Source organism: Nipponia nippon, unplaced genomic scaffold, assembly GCF_047370975.1.
Source record: "Nipponia nippon isolate SJK-2023a ecotype South Korea unplaced genomic scaffold, ASM4737097v1 scaffold_3, whole genome shotgun sequence".
Taxonomy (NCBI): Eukaryota; Metazoa; Chordata; class Aves; order Pelecaniformes; family Threskiornithidae; genus Nipponia; species Nipponia nippon.
In genome coordinates, this window is record NW_028262347.1 from 24,606,868 (window position 1) to 24,624,239 (window position 17,372).

Consider the following 17,372-nt stretch of genomic DNA (forward strand, 5'->3'; position numbering starts at 1 on the left):
AGATAATTGAGCAAATGATTATCACATCTCTTCTTTTAATGGTACTGGAACTACTGCAGCCCCAGAGGTGTACGTACTCACTAAGAGAAAATGTTTCATATATAAACATGTAAAAGAAGGAATTGGGGAAAGTCTCCACAGATTTCTCTTAATCTGGATTTTATTTTTATTTGCAGATATTGTATAAAAAATACTTTTCGTGTAAATAAGATCTTCATGACAAACCCTCTAGCGTGAGCCTTTTGTTCTTCCTTTTATTCTGTAATGGGAATCTCTTTGGCATATATCTGGAGGATGTTTAAGCTTTTCTTGTTTACCCTTATTATTCTGGTTGCATAAAGATGCTTTCAAAGGGAAACCCACTTTAAAGATACACAAATTGAGGATGATGACTGAAAGCTGGCTGTAGAGAAGAGAAGAGACAAGCATAGATGCAATCCCAGTAAGCCTTTTGTGAGTTCTGCAGTACTGTCCAACAAGTACTTTTTTTGTACTTACTTTTTTGTAAGTTTTGCCATAGGCTCATTCATTTGGCTACCCATGTGTCCACTTAGGCAAAATCCAAAGTAAAAACCTATGCAGTATTTCTTGAGGCAGTGGCTATCATCTGGACAGTTCAGTCTATTTATTCAGCTGTTATCTTTTGCAGCCACTTGAGACGCAAAGAGCATTGTGAAACTGAAGAAGCTTCAAGGTGTACCAGTAAATTCAGATATTCATTCAGGACAGATGAATGAAACAAGCAGTCAGATGAAACTATCCCCCAGTATCTGAAGTAATTGCTAGTATCTGAAGTAAACAATGACAGCTCTGAATGAAAAAATGTGTTAGATATAATACTGTTTGGTAAGATTTTTACTTGCCTTTTTTTTTACCAGCATCAGCATAGTGATAGAGGAGCACTTTAATTCACTGTGGTCATACTTCAAACTTAGCTGAGACCATCAAGTGAGATTCAAACACAGAACAGGAATGAAAAAATAAATTCTGACACAACAAGCTGAAAGGGAACAAGGATTAGTCAGAAAAATTGCCTTTAGGCGATCACAATAGCAACCATATTTCACTGTAATTTATTTAAAAGAGTAAGACCTTAGCCTGAGCAATCATGTTATCTTGTTAGAAATGCATCTGAAGTATTTGCTATTTGATCTCCATGGACAGAAAACATCTGACTAATACACACCATTTTTAAGCCAGTCAAGCCAGGGACCACAGCCAGAGTTGGGAATCATGTGTGTTATGCCCCTCACAGACCGGCATATAAAGATAGTCCTTGTTGTAGATTGTGCATATTTATGATCAGATGCAACACATAAATGAAACAGATGAATGGGGAGGATGTAAAAAGAAAGGATGTCAGGATAACAGTATAATTAACAAACGCATAGCAGCTACAGGCCAGCTCATCATGACCATTTTCCCGGAGGGGTGTCATTCCATTTAAAGTCCACCAAGTACAACAGATTTAGTTTCCTTTCTTAGCTTTGTTACAGGTCAAGGTTTCAAATACTGCTCATCTCCCACTTGAGAAAGTAACTAGGTTTTCAAAAGCACTTTTTTGAGAGCTGTTCAGCTTGTCTTGAAAAGCTGGCAAGGGTTTTGCCCGATGACTTTGTTAGAGACTTTCATTCAGAGCTCTGAAACATTAGTGAATTATTCCTTTTCCTAAGGAAACAGACTCAAAGCAACTCATGCACAAAGTATGAAATAGATCTTTCCTCCGTGTTGAAACTATAGTAGGAAAACTATTGTATATGGAGAAAACCAAGTCTGATTAAAGTTCATCACTTAATACTTCTAAAAGAAAGAGAAAAAGCTCCTACCTTCTGAGATTATACACCAGTCTTGATATTGTGCATAATGCTGTGTGGATATGAAAAGTAGCTAAGAACTGAATCTTTACAACTTCATGATCATTCTTTTTGCACATCCAAGTGAGGCAGGAATCAATTTTTGAAAATTTGCCCAGTATATCTAGTGCTGGTTTTCATTTTCAAGCAAATTAAACATCTTTTTAAGCCAGCACTCTTAGAGTCTGCGTTGAGATTGACATAGCCCTTCTTTGAATGCTGATGAGTGATCACTATCTTTAACATTTTATCTTTGGAAATATGGAGATGAGTCCTCCTGTTGCTTTCTTAAACTCAATGAGCCGTATTCATCCCTTGTGTAATTATGGCAATTTCAAAGCAGTTGTACTACAGATAGGTTGAACTATGTGAATCAGATTCCCCAGTGTATGGCTCTTTCTAGATAACGGAATGAAGACCTAAACACATTGCACTTCATAGCAAAGATTTACTGTTGGCTTCAGACTGCTCCAGCTGATTGCTAATTAGACATTTGGCCTTAAAAACAAAACTTTATGTGAACACACAGAAAAGCTTTCATGATTATGATTGTTAATCTTGTTAGAGTGGCACAGTTACAAAAACCATCATGGGAAAGTAAGTATAGTTATTATACCAATACAGGCAAAAGAACTTTGAAACATATTTCATTGGCAAAAGGCTAGAGCTCAATTCTTTCCAATAGAGGAAGCAATTATTATATCTCAAACCCTCTAGTTTATTATGTGTTGGTTTGGTACACGGAAAAGAATTCCAATATAGGAAGCAATTACTGTATCTTAAACCCTCCAGTTTATTATGTGCATGTTTGGTACACGGAAAAGAATTCCTCTTACAAACAGATTTATCCCTTTAACAAATAAGCTATCCATTACATTCTACCTTTTTGAGAAAAAGGAGCTTGTGTGTATACATTTAGTAAGTTTAGTGCTCCTCCAGGAATTCATTTAAAATTGCTCCATCTGTAACAAAGAACATGGATGGATTGGTGCACCTGAATGCAAGAGGAGCTGACAGCCTTGGCTTGATACGAAGTTCTGTGGAGCTGCCTCTGTGTCCGGTTTACCTGCCTGCCTTCTAAAATGCTGCCGTACTTTAAGAGCTCATTTTGTGGAAGTGCAGCAGTCACTTCCCTGTCTGGGAAGGACAGAGCAGCTTCACAGATCACACACTGATAGCGCTTAGCTGATACTTAATGCTAGATGGTAGGTCCTCCGAATTTCATCTGGTTTCTGTGAATCCTGCTTGCTGCTTTGCTCTCAGACACCACCACTGATATCCTGAAATATCACCACTGGATCCTGAAAACAATTGCTGCCCTCTCTAACATCTCCATGGAAGGCTCTGTGTGTCAGCAGGCTTCGCATGATGCCACCAAAAAGATGAGTCCTGCATTTGTCTCTGGTCATAAGTTCCCAAAGCCCTCCTTCATGCTGGTAGTATTAAAGTTGCATGATCTGGCTCATCAGCTCCCTGATGTAGCTCAAAACTAATCTTTGCAGGGAGAGAGAAAAGGAAGGAAAAGATGTAGAAACTATCTATGTAGCTGCAGGGAGCAATCATCCATTTTGGCAGCATTACTGTCTTAGTTCTTAAGCAATTAAGTCACCTATGAAACTGTGTCAAGCCAGAGGCCATTATAGGAGAAATAGTACTAATGGTTGGCTCTCCAGAGCTCCTGGAAAAAGCTCAGATTTGCCGCCTCTTGCTGCCGGAAAGATTTGCCATTCACAGTGTACTGTGCAAATCTTTGCAACATGATTTCTCCTTTTACTGTGATTTGATCAACAGTAAAGTCATTAAGAGGATGACCACAAATTGCTCTCATTATCTTGTCATAGTGAAGATGAGTGCAGCTCACGTGTCTCAGGACTGTTATTTCAGGTTGTCTCACTGCAAACTGAGGGAGCAATTCCTGTGCTGCTTTATATTCATCTTGCTTTTGCTTCCCAACTACAGAGTTTAGATATTTTCTTTTCTTTGTTATCTGTCTGTCTGTCTGTCTGTCTATCTATCTATCTATCTATCTAATTTTGGGGGTAGGGAGAAGAATGTAAGTGTTGGAGGATAACATGCAGGAAAATACTCTGCTTGCATAGTCCTTGCTATCGCACGGTAACTCCATGTCCTGGAGTGGCTTTAGCAGCTACCTGCAAAGCCATCTGTGCTCCTAAAGTCCTCTCCCAGTACACAGACAGCTTCAAGATTCCAGTTTTACAGTCACTTTTCAAAATCAAAGAATGTTTTAACCTACAGCAAACCTTTTACTACCATCCCAGCTGCTCATTCATGACATCATAACCAGCTAAGGTGTTTCTTCTGATGATGACAGATGTCCACAAGAGATTCAGCACTGAAATTGCTGAATTAATTTCTACAGTGTCTTAAGATATATATAATATACCTTAAGAACAGTCTTCTGAAAATCATCGCCAATATAATGAGAAAATTTGGTCAATACAAAAAGGGAGTCCTCTTGTAGGCCAAAAGCAAAGCTGTGCTAGAGACTCCCTCAACATCCTGATACTGAATGTCAGAGAAAACATTGGTATTCAGATGTTAACCTGCAGGCCGGAAAACAAATATTTTACAGCTAAGTTCAATAAGGAGTTTAGTACTATGCATGCATCTATATTGAACAACTATTACATAAAAGCCAGAAACAGTCCAGAGAGCAGAGATTAGGACCCTCTTGGTCCTGCACTAGGAGAGCAGGAGGTCACGTATAATCTGGCTTTCACCAGCTGGCTGCAAGCGCTGCACCTCCCACAAGTCATTTTGAGTTGAGATTGTGGGAATGCAAGTGTTTATACAGGGCTGATCCTGAGGGGCTGAAGTTCTTTACTGAGCCTAGTCCTTACCCTCTGACTTCTAGCTTCTTCATATTGAATCTTCTTTCTTTCTACCTCTTCTGCTTCCCTCCTTTGCTGCACAGTGAAAGACAAAATAGCATTTAGAAGATCTGTGCACTTTCCTTCATTTTTGAAGAGAAAATGTGACTTTTTTTTCCTTACCTACTCTTATTTAGGTAGGGTTGTCCTGGCAATATGCAGATAAAGAGGTTTCATCTTTAATAAGTCATGGGTTCATTCATCAGCAGAATCTGCTGAATTATTTCTTGCTTCCAGAGGCCATTAGGAGCCTGGCAGCTCTTCCTTACTGTCCTGTTCTGCAAATCCTTTCTGAATTTTGAGAATTTCCCCATCAAAACCTGATAAAAAGAGAGCTTAACTGAGAATTTTCAATTTTTAAATTACAGTGAAATACTAGTTAGGAGGAAGCAGCTTTCTCTCCATACAAGCTGCTATTTTATTGGCAGCAAATCCGCTTCCAGATTTATATTTGTACCCAGCTGCGTTCTCCTACATCCCCTCTCCAAAAGTTTATCATCTCCTCTGGATTTGAGCATGGCAGCTCTCCAAACAATTTTTAAATGTCTTGGCCTAAAACAAAATTTCCTTAAAAAGAAATGTTAGAAAGTGATCACTTTAGTCTATGTTATTGCACAAGTGCAGCTGTGGAAACAGTCACACAAAAAGTTGGGTTACCAGAACTAAGAAGGAGTGGGAAAAAGTAACAGAAATGGTGGAGGTAACTTCTTAAACTGGATTTGCTTATGCGCATATAGTGACATGTAACCACTGCTAGAAAGACCAAGTAAACAGGGCAATCCTTGGGTAGTGTACCACAAAGTATTTGTACTTATTTTCTGTTTTAACTCCTGGTTAGTTCTTAAAATCTGTTGGATCTGAGGAAGCTTGCAGATCTGTTCAAGTTTGAAAATTGTTTCTGTTAATTTCAGAGTGGTTTTCAAAAATAATATTCTTAGATAATATCAGTCCTTCCCTTCAGACTGAAAAAACACAGTATTTTACAGTGCCTCACAGGCTATACACCACCTTCACTCTGAGCTGGCCAAAAGCCACAGGAATATGTTAGTACAGCGAATTATCAGACCAACCTCAGAACTGTACTAACCATGCCAACGTGGATTTCATCCAGCTCTGAGCACTGGCAGGACACATTTACCTTTTCCTATGAAATATCCCAAGTGAAAGACTGATTCATCTGTTGAATAATTACAGTACTTAGTGTAGAGAGCATAATAAAAATAAAATAATAAAATCTTCTTTTTTAAGATGTGGGTAGCCTTGCCCTAGGAAAAGACCCTTGTTACGTTGAACTCTGAAGTAGGCAGAGTGAGATTTCACCCAGATGAGTCCATATAAGTCAGACTTTACCCAGATGAGTACATATAAGGAAAACATAACCAATGAAAGAAAAGCAACTTTCTTAAGGAGCATCTGTGTCCTAGAATAATCCAGTAGGATTGTATTGGCTAAACGTCAGAGACGCTCACTGAAGTACAAACTGTACAAAATAGAGAAAACAGAGGGGATGAAGGAAAAGAGAACATTATATTTTACGTGCTTGTGATTCACCTTCCAAAAAAGCTTGTGAATTGCAGCTGATGACTGTAGCCACAGAGGTGAGAAGGTGAAAGAAAATGTCATACAGTGATGGAGTCACTGGATTTGTTGCTCTTGATTTTTTTTGCATTTTCTAGCTGTTCAGAAGGGTTTCTAGCAAATCTCTGGTACTTGGTTGTCAAGTGAGTTGGGTTTGGCTATGCTTTTTTATGTTTCTCAATTAAAAAATCTGTATTTTCCTCCAGGGCAACTTAAAACATTTTCCACATCACAAGTTTTATCCATGTCTGAACTGTAAAGTCCTCACAATTACAAGTTTGCTTTTACTACATTGATAGGGAAATAAACGTACCTACTTCCTAACACAGACAGATGACTTCTGAACATGGGAAAGCACAAATGAGGTGAGTTCCAGTCCAAACTGTTTACAGACAGTTAAAAAGAAAACCAATCTCAGTGGCCTCAAAATCCATGTGGCAAAGCCCTTACTCAAAGAGTACCTTTGGCTATTTTCTGAAACACATGGACACATTTAAGAATTAGAGGGTGGAGCAGTGCTTTCCAGGTAGTCCCATATTCCCACAAGGATAGTGAAATGGACAGAAGAAGTACTGCTGTGGGTTGTTGACCTGGCAAAAACGTGGGCTGTGATGTGGCACAAACAGGCTAAAAATTCCTTTGTAAAATGGAAAATGACAACTAAGTCTAAACGCAAATATTTTGCAGAAACGCATCCCATTCAAACCCTTCTGCTGGAACACAGACAATGCTCAGCTGGAGGCTTCCCAGCTGCCTGGCAGTACCAGATGCTGAAGAGCCTTGTTTTCCAGGGTCTATTGCTCTAGGGCTGGCTCTGGGCCTCCAGGGCTCCCAGGTTATCTGCTTCCCATCATGGAGTCTGGAAATCAAGAGAGCCTTGACCTGAGCTGAATGTCTGAAAAGGCCGTCTAGTCCTTCTCCCACCCCCAGGCAGGACTAGCTATGCCTAGACCTTTCCTACAAATGTTTGCTTTGCCCAGCTGTAACTGACCTTACTGCCCATGGCAAGGTCAAGAAAAGGACTTGGACAGTGAATACTGTGAGGTTAAGTTATGCATTGCAGCATGGCAACAGTTAGCATGTACATGCTGTTGTGGGAGGCACAGCATCTGTAGAATTTCTTTCAGTCTATACCACTGCATAGCCAGGATGACCTACATCCAATCAACACAACTTCATATTTCTGTCAGGAAAGACTGGGTGAGCCACCTCACAATGCATATGTGGCCATGAATTCTGCAACATGGATTTAAGTTTGTAATGGAGATAATCCATTCTGAATTTTGTGTAACTAATAAGTACTAAGCAATAATTAGTTAATTAAAAAAGTCAGGAGGATGAGGGAAACAAGGAAGAGGGAAGCACATTATAAAAATTGAAGTGCTGAATAACATTTTAATAATCAGTGAATACTGCATGTCTTTTTCTTAATAATCCAGGAGTAACTTATATATAGATTTCATTAACATGTTCTAAAACTTGGCATATTATAAGAAATTGTTTACAGAGAAAAAGCAGCCTTAATATCTCTCCCAATCTGTCACTACAAAAAAAAAAGCTAAATCACTAAACAAAGATCTTGCTTGGGGAGCTTTGCTGTCTATCTAACCAACAACATTCATGATTGCCTCACATCTGAATCACTTGACACATTCTTTGTGAGACCAAAACTACACATTTGGAAGTGAAAATAAGAAAAATATGTTTGTTAACAATTTGCATAAACCCTGATTTCAGACCAGACAGTGCAAATTTGCCATGTATCATAAGAAAAAAACACAGATTGAAGTGGATATTTTGGGGAAGTAGCAAAAAGCAGAACTGTGAGAAGCTAAAATCTTACCAGCCATTTGTATCTACTTTAACTGTGTCAAACCTTCAGTCAAGTTAGTAATAAGCATGCAGGTCATTAAACAGCTTAATTGAATTTGAGTGACATCTGCTTTTGAACAATTAGATGGCACAGCATATTTTCATAATGAAAGAATTGACTTCATTTCCCTCTTCTCTCACTGAAAGTTTATTAAGTAGTTCAGCCATTAAAGTGCTTATTTATTAGTGAAGCCCAGATGGCCAACCACTATAAGTGTAAAGAATAGCTGAGCCATGTCAGACCTTAATTAAGTGATTGCAAATTAGAGGAACATCACTTCAAGCATATAAGCTGAAATTACACTTTTTTACCATTATAATTCCATAATAATTTGTGGACAGAAAAAACAATCTAAATATGGCTCGTTCAGAAAGTAAATGTAACCACAACATAAGGAAAATATGTGACATCCCTGCTGTTACCCCTGTACCGAAGCTCCGTCACTTTCTGTTGAACTTGCAACCCCTGAATACACTGTCTTGCATGCATTTGCAAGGTGCTATCACTCCTGTACTTCACATGCCCTCAATGGGAACCGAGGGTACTCAGAAGCTGAAGGATTAGGTGAGAAGTCTGTCATACGTATTTAGTTATAAATCTGTCTTGTTTCCTCACTCTGAAAGGAAATGAGCATATAATAGCCACGCACAATTTTTTTCTAAATGTAACTAGTGGCCAAATAACACTCAGCACAGCTAAGGAGTGCAACACAGGGTGAGACAGGTGTCTTTCCTCTCTGATTCGACTGGTTCATTTAACATGTGCCAGCTCCCATGGGACTGTTTTCTTGGGTGTACATAAAGTAGTGACCCACAGCCCTCCCAGGCCCCATCTTAGCAGTTTTTCTGTCCCAAAATACCTTCTCTGCAGAGGATGAAGAAAGGTGTTGTGATTTAGCCTATAGTGGATTTGCATTTCCTGATGATCCACAGGTACCACTCAGGCCAGTTTTCTGCCTGCTTTGCACAAAGCTGGTGGAAAAGACATCCAAAGACCAAGTTTACTAATAAAGGTTCATGGCAAATTTAAGCCCTTTATAAATATAGATTTATGGTTCCCATGAGATGTGATTTTTGGCAGCCAGGTTTCTCTGTGGCTCAGCTTGTTTTCATTGTTTGTTTCTAAGCGAGTACTTGGGCAAACCTATCACAGCTTAAATAACAAAAGCAAATTCTGGTCAGTGTTTAAATTTCCCCAGTAAGTTCATCTCTCTAGAAGCACAGGAAAAGTTTCCATAACAAAACATAATTCTAAACCAAGACGGGAACCATTGCAACCCAGGCATTCAATACTGTTATTTAAATAACTGCAGATACTAATTAGACCCACTGTCTAGGCTAGTGCTCAAACACTGAAAATCAATTTAAGCTTAATGTTGCACATAACTCTTTTTAGTGTAAAGACTGTGAAAAATCTATAACACATTTCACTTTTTCTTTAAACATTTGGGGACTTTCTGGATGTTGCCATCAACAAAACAACTAGAAGACAACAACTTTTAGTTGAATGCAGTCATGACACAAGCCCACCGGCCCTTTTATTCCCAGCACAAGGTCTATGCGGTCACAGGGAATGAGTTCTCAGGCAACACACCGGAGGTGACATTGTCCTTAAGTTCACCCTGTTCCTTTCATTTTTAACTTTTTTTCAGTTTCAAAGGCCACAAGCAATGAAGATTGCTTTGCAGCCAAGGCTGGTGTTACCCACTGCAACCACACCACCTCACTGCAGGAGACACTAGATGAATTTAGCCATGGTTTTAGGCCATCAGTTGAAACTCTCAAAATTTTTCTCTTGTGAATTGAAAAAGCCACTGGTCATGCCATCTTTCTAGCATGAAATGGGAGGTGAATTTCATACTGGATGCATTAAGGATGAGAAAAGCAAACAAATAGAGGACAAAATGGCTGATGAACTGGTAAATGATGCGGTCAATACATTGCTGATGCTGCTGAAATCAATAAGTGTAGTTTGCTTTCAATTTCAAGAAGGGCTGGATTTCACCAAAAGTTTGCCTGTGCATAATTCCTGATGGGATTTATGCCCACAGTTAATTGCTTAGCAGTTCCTACTTCCAGGCTATTCTTGACTAATTAGAAATATGAAGTCCCTGGCACAGGACATCCCTAAACCACTAAGGCACATCAAAAGACATTATTCATCAGTGCTGTTTCTTACACTCTTCCTCAGCTTTTGTTAGATGGAGAGACAGGGCTATATGTTAACAGATTTTTACAGTTAATTGACTTGAAATTGTCTTCAATTACGTCTGGAGGAAAACTGAAAAAGTCTGAGAGTTTACAGTTCCCCTTGTAATTTTGTGATGAGTGTTCCAACTGTTCCTTTAACTCACATTGCTTACAATCACAGAATCATAGAATACCTCGAGTTTGAAGGGACCCATAAGGATCATTGAGTCCAACTCCCTGCTCTTCACAGGACTACCTAAAACTAAACCATATGACTAAAAGAGCATCATCCGGACGCTCCTTGAACTCTGACAGGCTTGGTGCCATGACCACTTCCCTGGGGAGCCTCTTTCAGTGACTGACCACCCTCTCAGTGAAGAACCTTTTCCTAATGTCCAATCTGAACTTCCCCAGATGCAGCTTTATTCCATTTCCTCATGTCCTATCGCTGGTCACCAGAGAGAGGAGATCAGCACCTTTCCCTCCGCTGCCCTCCTTGAGGAAGTTGTAGACTGTGATGAGGTCACCCCTCAGCCTTCTCTTCTCCAAGGTGAACAAACCAAGTGGCCTCAGCTGCTCCTCATAAGTCTCAGCATATTCCATTATAGTTTACCATTCGGCCTTATAATGGAAAAGAAGATAATTTTCTTAATGAGATATTACTGTCTTTTTTTTTACAGGACTATAGTGTATATACTCAACAGTTAATAAACTAAATGGCCATCCATCTATTCAATCTTCTTAAAAAAGCATTCCTTTGTATCATAAAATGGATTTGGCTTGTTGTGTCAGTAACTATTCTCACCAGTTTGTCTTTGCTATAGGGGTATCTTTGAAAGAACAGATATGCAGCACTGGAAGCTATATATATATTTATATATTTACATACTGTCCTCAGCTATGGGCCAGTGTGTCATTTGAAAGAAACTGGGACAGCATAATCAGTCTCAGTAAGGTTATGCCTTTCATTGTGGCTGAATAATTAGACTCCAGAAATATGATGTGCAACCCACCAAAATAGTACCAACAACACCAAAAAGTAATTGTGGGGTTTCAAATATTTGCTAGATGAAAAAAGAAAAAGAAACAAAGAAAAGTGCATCAAGAACTCCATATTACTAATTCTGCCAGGTTTACTTCTTTTATTCCGGTAATAATTTGGTAATGACTGTGATCAGAGCTTAATTCCTATTGCATCTTTGTCACCTGGGAAGATTTGTCAGGAAGCAAAGAAAAGTCAGAGAATATTACATGTCAGCAGTGACAGGTGGAGACCTAAAGTGCTTTATATCCTGAACCCTGCCTAGTGGCCAGTTCTCATGGAAATGAGAACATGAAACCTGTTAGCTCATCACCGTCTTTTTATTGTTCTTAAAATAGTTAATTTCCTTCTGCCAACTTCTCCATAAATGTATATGTTTTACCAATTGCAAGAGTGAGGATTACACAAGGATTCTTGTGCCATATATCATGGTCAAAACTAAGCAGCTTAGCAGTTTGCTCTTGCTGTAAACATGACTTGGTATTTTGCAGATCAGATGCTGGAAAATGACTGACATTCATATTTGACAGACAGTTTTACTGGCTTCTTATTAAAATAGCATATGTCTGGATCTACTTTTTTAGTAGTAGTGGGTTGCTCATTATTTGTTATTAAGCATATGTTGAGAATGATGTGTATAAACACTGTGAAGATTCTCTTTAGAAAATCAAGCAAAAAGGTCTGAAATTAGCATTTATTAGTTGTTTTCAATAAAGAAGACTCAACTCCCACTTGTGTAACTCTGAGGAGGATGTTTTGAGAGCCAGCATTTACATTTCTAAAGGTAAAGAAATGCTTCTTTACAATCATACTTTCAGAATCAAAAGAAACATGTTAGTGGGAGTAAAAATAATGTACTCTTCAGCAGGTTTCCCACGACTGTGGGCCTGCAAAATACATAGGATCTCGCAAACTTATAATATCATACTAATTTCTAACAAAGGTCAACATATAAACTTCTTTGTTCAGTTTCAAAATCCATGTGTCTCACTCCTTCCACCCACTCTACACCAGAAGGGGACCGTTTTGATTCTGGGGTGAGCAGGCATTTACACCAGAGCTCTGGCTGTTTAGGATCTTAATCCTGGTGTTATTTGAAGGTAATGGCAAAAATTCCCTAGGTATCAGCAGAGTACGCTCAAGATTATAGTCTTCTCATTTAATTTCCTAATTCTGGGAAGGTCTCTGATATGAGGGACTAAGCCTGGATCAAGAATACAACTGAACTAGAATAGTTTTAGGTAAGCGGTTGGCTAGTACCTTACAAACTCTTTCTTGGCCACCTCAGACCTCATGGTAGGGACCTGAGTTTAGCTGTGGGCTACTTACAGCGTAATGAAGTGTGTGGGAAGAGAAATGGACTCTTCATGCTATGTTTATTAACATCAGCAGCAGTCCAAGATCAGATGTACCTTAAAAAAACAGATGTGGAAATATGTTGTGACCTAAGAGACAGATAGAAAAAGAATTGCCAGATTCTGACCAGCAAACCTCTGAAAATAGCCTCCTCACAGCTGCTGGTCTGAATCTGCCTTGGCACCTTTTGCTGAGCATTAAAATACCTCTACAAATTTGCTGGATAACAACATAGATGTTTATTATTGTAGATATTATTTACATTTTTTTTTAAATCCATTCTAGTGTTTCTTGCAATTTCATACTTCTAATCTTAGCACTAGGGGAAGAGGGAGACTTTGATCAATGCTCACATTGTATTTATTATTTGTATTGCTGTTGCACCCAGGGGTCCCAATTAGTATGGATATTTCCAAACACCAGTTAAGCAAATGCAAGCAGAAAATATTATCTATATCTGAAAGGTTTCTCATCTTTGGTAAACCCATTAATTTACTTCTTAGGCCATACCTCTTACAGAGGGTGCATAATCTGTTAAACTGCTTCATATGTTTTCTTGCAAACACATGACGTGTTAGAATTCATGAAAATTAACTCTAAAGCATCAGGCCTTGATGGGTGTGCGGTTTTTTGGTGTTTGGGGTTTTTTTAGTAAAAGATTGCTTTCTGTATATGCTAGTCTTACACTGTTCTTGAAGCATTGGACATCAACTATTTTTTCAGATAAGATATTATGGTAGATGGACTGACCCCGCATCTGCAGTTCTTGTAGTATTTGTATTCTTACACTATTATGCTGTCTACATGCTGACTATGAAACAGATGCTTCTTTTATCTTCTTTTTATTGGAAGAACATATAAGCCCTCCAACCAGAGAAGAGAAGTCTAAGAGATGCGAAGTTTGTTTATTCTTAGGGAAGAATTTCCTTAATGAGCTGTTTCTATTGTGTTTCTTAAAGACTCTGATTATATGCATAAATGAATTTACATGAATCTACAACCTAGATGTCTGATTATAATTCACAAATTGCACATCCTTAATGCAGGAAATACTGTACAAATGGATCAGCAAGCATAGTTTACCACTGCAATCCAATTAAACAGGCTGATTTTCCCTTTAACACTTAAGGAATAGGTACAAGATTGGTCCTCTATGGCTTGCAGCAATGCCTTCTATTTTGCAGGGGAGGGAGCTATTCCCTACATATTTTGGGATGTGGATGTGTAAAATCATTCAGTGTGCTAAAGAGAAACACACAGCAAGTGCAGCTATGCAGGATAGGCTAGGGAGGCCTGTGAAACATATATTGTTTTGTTCTGTCTCCAAGATTAAAACAGATATATAGACATGATAAGAACAGAGGAAATGCTCTTTCCCGCAGATCTTCAGCCTAACAGCATGTTCCAGCCACTTGCTTTGCCTCTACATCCCCGCCTCATCTAGGGAGGAAGGAATACTTAGCTGAGCCTTCTGATCTGTTTATTGGCAAATGTGTCTGCACACATTTGATGGTGTTAATGCCACAATCTTTTTTTGCCAGTATAAATGAAATAGAATGTTAAAATAAATATAATTCTTCTACCAAATCCTGGCTATTTGTTGGCATCTGGCAAAAGATTTCCATGCCAGCTTTGTGCCTTCTCAGCCAGTCAGTCCCAACAGGGAGGCTGCACTAAGGGCCCTTAAACTATGAGTTGGAAAGCCACAAAACGCTGAAGGAGAAGCAGTCTGTATACTGGTAATGTCTTTATCTGTAGTATCAGTAGCACACAACTCTCTGAGCAAACTGCAGGTGTTTCTTGCAGGGCAGACAGCAAGTGCCTTCTGTGCAAGTCAGAATGTGGGCAATGCTCGTTGTGCTTTGTGTGTGTGTACATCAGTTCATCCACCTGTGTGGTACCTGGGGGAGCAAAATCTGAGTCAAAAATGGTTTCCTGTTTTATCAATATGTAGCTCCAAACTAGAATTTAAAATGAGAGAAGTATGCATTAGAAAAAAAAAACATTTGGAAATATTGATAGTGACAGCTGGAATTATCTCTGCCTCCTTTCATTTAGTTCCCAATTCAAATTTCCGTGCAGGCTCTATTTATGCTCCATAACAGTTAACACTGCAAATTGATGCGATTTCAACACAGCCTAAACCACACAGATGAAACATATACAGAAACATATTCACTACATTAACTAGCAACATCAGTCAATCACTTGCACTGTAAATTGAAAAACACAATAGGATAGATTGTATCGGCTAAACACTTTCTGAAAAGCACTGAACACCCTCTGGATGGGAGGCAAGGGAACGGAAAATAACTTCTTAGGGTTTATAGCATCCCCCACACCCCTGCCTTCCCTTCCCAAGATTGTGTTCATTAGTATAACATGCTCACAGGGGACTGAATATTCCCTCACACCTGCCTCTTCATACAAAAGGTCAAGCGAATAAAGCAAACGTGACTCAAGTTCATGGAACCACTGCAATTTCAAATTAGGGAGACACTGTTGAAACTAGTAGGGCTGAAATGTAACTTCCTCTGTTCTCATCTTTGCTCTGTAAAGTTAATGTAATTTTAAATTTTTTTAAATTTTTTTTTTTTCCTCTTTAGCTTCCAAAGGGGAAATGTGAGTGCCAGAAGCCCACCAGTTTATCTCAGCAAGACAACTTGGACACAAATTGGAGGAAAAGAGTTGTAATGAAGAACAGATTCACTTTCATACTGACTGATGGTTGTTATGCAACATGGAGAAAGAACAATTTTTAGATTGTCATAATTTTGAATGGCATCTTCTTCTTCTCTATCCTGTTTCTCTCTCGGGCAATTGTACTTACGGATGTTAATAGACTTTAAATTTCTGTGCAAATTCTCCTCCTGCAAAACCAGCTACAAACACCAGTATAAATTGCCTGCAAAATTCTCTTTAAAGCTCAATTTGTGTCTATATTGAAGACATTGCTGTTGAAGAAAAAATGAGAATTGTGCTCATTATTACACAGAGAGGTTCTTCAGGCTAGAAAAATAGCTGCCCCTTGCTTCTGCCTTGGAACCTAATGTTGTTCACCACCTAATACTATTTACTACCTATATACAAATAATTTTGATATAGCCTTACATTTTAAGGCCTTTACTGAGAAAAAAAAAATGGTTATATTCTTATAAGACAGATTCACGATCAATATTTGCATTTTAAAAGTGATATTTATGTGCCATTCTTGGTATAGTATTTTTCTGCAAGTATTGCTGTAATTCACTCAGTTTTATGACAAATATACTGTAACAAACTCCTCTGCATTTTACTTTTGTATTGTAGTTTTTACTGGCTCAGAAAAAGGAGCTTCAGGAGCTTAAAAGCCTTCTAATACATATGTCTGGACCCTTTTTATTTGATCTCAGTATGAAGTTCTATTTATTCCCTCCTGTCAGTCAAAGCAATAACAGCAATATGATAAATAATCATATGCATACATCAATTTTGGGGTTCCACAAGCTGGACAAATAACTAAATATGATTGCAAGACCTCATCCTTTTGGCTAAACTTGAACAGCTTGACTCTGATTTCACTCATGGTTATTTGCCTGAGTAAAAACAGGAAAAATAGCCTGGAAGCAATGAAAAATAACATCAACAACAAGCTAGTGTTAGATCAAGTGTCTGATCAGTCAAATCCTTTTCTTGTTTTTGCGTGTTTTCCCAGATCTGGAAAATGCACATTTACAGGGAAGAGGTACTGGCCTGAGTACAAGCCAGAAACAAATACCTGAATCTTTGAATGGAGCCTTCAGGTCCTCAGGAGAACACCAGGAGCTTGGCAGAGCTCCATCGTTCCCAGGGTTTCTGGACTGCCAGGATTTCAGGTCCCCATTTTGGAGTGCAGCTGACAAAGTATCTCATACACTTCATCCCAAATAATTTTCCTTTTCCATCCACATTAAGATTTCTGTTGCCAATAATGCTCAAGAGGTGCTTTCTCCTGCTAGTAGATGGATAGGCAGCAAGCTGCTCGACTACGGCTCGGTCACCAGCAGGTTCTACACATAGGTTTTCACTTGGCTGCTCGGCATTACTTCTCAGTGAGTAGGTAATGTAGCATGCAGAAATGCCCTGGGGAGCAGAGGTGGGGGCTGTGTTCACTTGCTTCCCAGGAAATTCCTAGCCCTAGGATGAGAAGTAGGCAGGAGATAGGTGTCTGAATGACTCCAAGGAGGGAACGGAATGAATGTAGGTTGTTGTTCACCCGTGGAAGGTACCAGTCACTAACCTGTTATGCAAAAGATGAGCGTCAGTTCTGCAGCCGCTCTTTCTTCTTTCCTTTTTGCTCCTGTAACACCTACATTCCTGACTATACAAAAGAAAAAGAAAGCTGCATTGGTCTGAAAACAGTCATCTTCCTGGCCAAGCACCTTAACCATTAGAATATAACAGAAAAATTGGCTGCTCCTACTACAGTATCATCAACTTCAATCGGTTTGGATCAGACATTTAATGCTTTACTACCTGTCAACTTCAGAGCTACTGAAATCTCTTGTCCCTTCAGTAATTACCTATCTTTGCTGCTTCATTTCTTCTGCCATCCATTATGCCCTCCCCAGC